General features: G+C 39.6%; 1 non-coding gene across 1 annotated transcript in view; it reads right to left on the bottom strand.

The window, feature by feature from the left end:
• The window catches only part of LOC143306860 (small subunit ribosomal RNA), a 1,923-nt gene extending 1,539 nt beyond the window's left edge, over window positions 1-384 (bottom strand). Inside the window, exon 1 of the ribosomal RNA XR_013064152.1 lies at window positions 1-384. This exon is cut by the window's left edge and continues 1,539 nt beyond it. This is a non-coding gene — a ribosomal RNA (small subunit ribosomal RNA).
• Window positions 385-5,000: the final 4,616 nt, after the last annotated feature.

Here is a 5,000-nt window from a genome sequence, read left to right as displayed (position 1 = left end):
ACAACCATGGTAGGCGTAGAACCTACCATCGACAGTTGATAAGGCAGACATTTGAAAGATCCGTCGTCGGTGCTAGATGACCATACGATCAGCACAAAGTTATTCAGAGTCACCAAAGCCGACGATGGACGAACGGACAAGCCGTCCGCCACCGATTGGTTTTGATCTAATAAAAGCATTCCTCCCATCTCTGGGTGGAATTCTGGTTTGCATGTATTAGCTCTAGAATTACCACAGTTATCCAAGTAATGTTTTGTACGATCTAAGAAACCAAAACTGATTTAATGAGCCATTCGCGGTTTCACCTTAATTCGGTATGTACTTAGACATGCATGGCTTAATCTTTGAGACAAGCATATGACTACTGGCAGGATCAACCAGGGAGCTTAGTTATTATTGTAAATTTAAATTTTCGTCGTCGGCCCTCCCTGTAAGACCGATCGACGTTAAGCCATTTCTCTTTTGTATGTAACACACATTTCATAAATTTTGTACCTCTTATAGAGGCCAAATATTCTCCTCCTCCTCTCATAAAGCACGAAAATCACTTTCACGCCGTGCATCCATCGTGCAAGCACGTAGACCACACACGCTGGACAATATAATAAAAGATAGCGCGGACAGTGGCATGCTATACAAATCGAGAAAGCGCGTACAGTGATCATGCTGGTCATTTTGCCACCAAATTTTATAATCTTTATCATTAGAGCGGGCCCACCAACCTCGTCTCTGTACTTTATACATTTCTCCTCCATCTGCACACACCTTTTCAAACATTAACGGAGAGAGTTCCTTGGACTTGCTTTAAATGTACATATTAGATATGTTGGAATCTCTCTCCTTTAGAAGTTTCCCCAGCCTTAAAACTTCTTTCATTTTTACTCCTCTCTCCATACTTATTTTCCTCTCTGAACGTATCAGAGAGGATTTTATTTCTGACACCTCTTGACTTTTCTTAAATTCAGGGACGTAATTTTGTTCATAATTCAGTGGACTTTTGTGTATTTTATACTTTAAATATTTCCAAACAGTCTCCCTTCTAAAAGTGATAGAACGAATTTTCGTCTAACACTACTTTCTTGGTTCAAAAATTTTATACAATCTTATAACTTTTTCAGTTTTAACAAATTTTGGTTACAGACAGTTGATGCTCAGTTTGTACAAGTATGCAACATTTATAAGTGCATACAGGTCACCAGCCTTATATTACAAGGCTCACCACATATGGGCCATTCGGTCTTAGACACCGACCCGTGGTAATGCTGTGTGGAGATTAATAATAATCCGCAACGGAAAACCGGAACGAGAATAGTCGAGAAAGTATATTCTCGAGGAGCGGTAGACTGCTTTTCAACCGAAGTCATAAAAGAGCCACACGCTCGACGCTACTCCCGACCGGTCCGAGCGAACCGAAAGTGCCTTCCTATAAATACCGAACGGCCGGCCGCTAGGTCGGCGACGCATGGGCTTACGCCCAGGCGTATGCCTGTGCAAACCGCCGTGAGAGCGTACCATCCCGCCGGCACGGTAAAACTTAGACTGAAAATATCGTCGAACATATCCTTTCATTTTATAACGTTCTATACATGAAAATTAATAAATTAACATGCAGGACATAATAAATTCACATTCTCATGTAAATCATGGGTTTAATTAATATTTTAAAAAATTTTAAAACCGCCCAGAACCGATGAGATGAAAATATTAAAACGATATTTTTGCATTTTCTTACGGTAAAACATTAACAAATAAGCGACTATAGCAATATAAAACTCCATTTGTAATTTAATTAATCAAAATTAATATTTTTTTTTGATTTTTCAGCGATCCAGAACCGATGAGACGAAAACATTAAAACGATATTTTTGCATTTTCTTACGACAAAACATTAACAAATACGAGACTATAACAATATAAAACTACATATGTAATTTAATTAATCAAAATTAATAATTTTTTTTGATTTTTCAGTGATCCAGAACCGATAAGTCGAAAATTTTAACAATCATATTTTTGCATTCTGTACCGTGGATCCATCGTTAAACGCTATTAAACTAACGTCCGTGATGGTATAAATGCAGATTTTCGCTCCGTTTAGCCAAAATAACGAACTTTAGGTGCGCTCCGAAATATTTCAAAGTCCCAGCGGCGTATTGCTTCGCCTCTTAGAACCGATTAGTCGAAAATTTTAACAATCATATTTTTGCATTCTGTACCGTGGATCCATCGTTAAACGCTATTAAACTAACGTCCGTGATGGTATAAATGCAGATTTTCGCTCCGTTTAGCCAAAATAACGAACTTTAGGTGCGCTCCGAAATATTTCAAAGTCCCAGCGGCGTATTGCTTCGCCTCTTAGAACCGATTAGTCGAAAATTTTAACAATCATATTTTTGCATTCTGTACCGTGGATCCATCGTTAAACGCTATTAAACTAACGTCCGTGATGGTATAAATGCAGATTTTCGCTCCGTTTAGCCAAAATAACGAACTTTAGGTGCGCTCCGAAATATTTCAAAGTCCCAGCGGCGTATTGCTTCGCCTCTTAGAACCGATTAGTCGAAAATTTTAACAATCATATTTTTGCATTCTGTACCGTGGATCCATCGTTAAACGCTATTAAACTAACGTCCGTGATGGTATAAATGCAGATTTTCGCTCCGTTTAGCCAAAATAACGAACTTTATGTGCGCTCCGAAATATTTCAAAGTCCCAGCGGCGTATTGCTTCGCCTCTTAGAACCGATTAGTCGAAAATTTTAACAATCATATTTTTGCATTCTGTACCGTGGATCCATCGTTAAACGCTATTAAACTAACGTCCGTGATGGTATAAATGCAGATTTTCGCTCCGTTTAGCCAAAATAACGAACTTTAGGTGCGCTCCGAAATATTTCAAAGTCCCAGCGGCGTATTGCTTCGCCTCTTAGAACCGATTAGTCGAAAATTTTAACAATCATATTTTTGCATTCTGTACCGTGGATCCATCGTTAAACGCTATTAAACTAACGTCCGTGATAGTATAAATGCAGATTTTCGCTCCGTTTAGCCAAAATAACGAACTTTAGGTGCGCTCCGAAATATTTCAAAGTCCCAGCGGCGTATTGCTTCGCCTCTTAGAACCGATTAGTCGAAAATTTTAACAATCATATTTTTGCATTCTGTACCGTGGATCCATCGTTAAACGCTATTAAACTAACGTCTGTGATGGTATAAATGCAGATTTTCGCTCCGTTTAGCCAAAATAACGAACTTTAGGTGCGCTCCGAAATATTTCAAAGTCCCAGCGGCGTATTGCTTCGCCTCTTAGAACCGATTAGTCGAAAATTTTAACAATCATATTTTTGCATTCTGTACCGTGGATCCATCGTTAAACGCTATTAAACTAACGTCCGTGATGGTATAAATGCAGATTTTCGCTCCGTTTAGCCAAAATAACGAACTTTAGGTGCGCTCCGAAATATTTCAAAGTCCCAGCGGCGTATTGCTTCGCCTCTTAGAACCGATTAGTCGAAAATTTTAACAATCATATTTTTGCATTCTGTACCGTGGATCCATCGTTAAACGCTATTAAACTAACGTCCGTGATGGTATAAATGCAGATTTTCGCTCCGTTTAGCCAAAATAACGAACTTTAGGTGCGCTCCGAAATATTTCAAAGTCCCAGCGGCGTATTGCTTCGCCTCTTAGAACCGATTAGTCGAAAATTTTAACAATCATATTTTTGCATTCTGTACCGTGGATCCATCGTTAAACGCTATTAAACTAACGTCTGTGATGGTATAAATGCAGATTTTCGCTCCGTTTAGCCAAAATAACGAACTTTAGGTGCGCTCCGAAATATTTCAAAGTCCCAGCGGCGTATTGCTTCGCCTCTTAGAACCGATTAGTCGAAAATTTTAACAATCATATTTTTGCATTCTGTACCGTGGATCCATCGTTAAACGCTATTAAACTAACGTCCGTGATGGTATAAATGCAGATTTTCGCTCCGTTTAGCCAAAATAACGAACTTTAGGTGCGCTCCGAAATATTTCAAAGTCCCAGCGGCGTATTGCTTCGCCTCTTAGAACCGATTAGTCGAAAATTTTAACAATCATATTTTTGCATTCTGTACCGTGGATCCATCGTTAAACGCTATTAAACTAACGTCCGTGATGGTATAAATGCAGATTTTCGCTCCGTTTAGCCAAAATAACGAACTTTAGGTGCGCTCCGAAATATTTCAAAGTCCCAGCGGCGTATTGCTTCGCCTCTTAGAACCGATTAGTCGAAAATTTTAACAATCATATTTTTGCATTCTGTACCGTGGATCCATCGTTAAACGCTATTAAACTAACGTCCGTGATGGTATAAATGCAGATTTTCGCTCCGTTTAGCCAAAATAACGAACTTTAGGTGCGCTCCGAAATATTTCAAAGTCCCAGCGGCGTATTGCTTCGCCTCTTAGAACCGATTAGTCGAAAATTTTAACAATCATATTTTTGCATTCTGTACCGTGGATCCATCGTTAAACGCTATTAAACTAACGTCCGTGATGGTATAAATGCAGATTTTCGCTCCGTTTAGCCAAAATAACGAACTTTAGGTGCGCTCCGAAATATTTCAAAGTCCCAGCGGCGTATTGCTTCGCCTCTTAGAACCGATTAGTCGAAAATTTTAACAATCATATTTTTGCATTCTGTACCGTGGATCCATCGTTAAACGCTATTAAACTAACGTCCGTGATGGTATAAATGCAGATTTTCGCTCCGTTTAGCCAAAATAACGAACTTTAGGTGCGCTCCGAAATATTTCAAAGTCCCAGCCGCGTATTGCTTTGCCCCGAAATTTTTCAAAGTTCCAGCGGCGTGTTGCTTTCAAAGTGCCTCCCTCTAAATACCGATCGGCAGGCCGCTAGGTCGGCGACGCACGGGCTTACGCCCAGGCGTATACGGGAGCAAATCGCCGTGAGAGCGTGCGATTTTGACTTTCGCAATAAGATAGTCTCGTTTATGAAAA

Source organism: Osmia lignaria, unplaced genomic scaffold (genome assembly GCF_051020975.1).
Source record: "Osmia lignaria lignaria isolate PbOS001 unplaced genomic scaffold, iyOsmLign1 scaffold0038, whole genome shotgun sequence".
Classification (NCBI taxonomy): Eukaryota; Metazoa; Arthropoda; class Insecta; order Hymenoptera; family Megachilidae; genus Osmia; species Osmia lignaria.
Note: the sequence above shows the minus strand (reverse complement) of the source record. Positions and strands in the feature narration are given on the sequence as shown.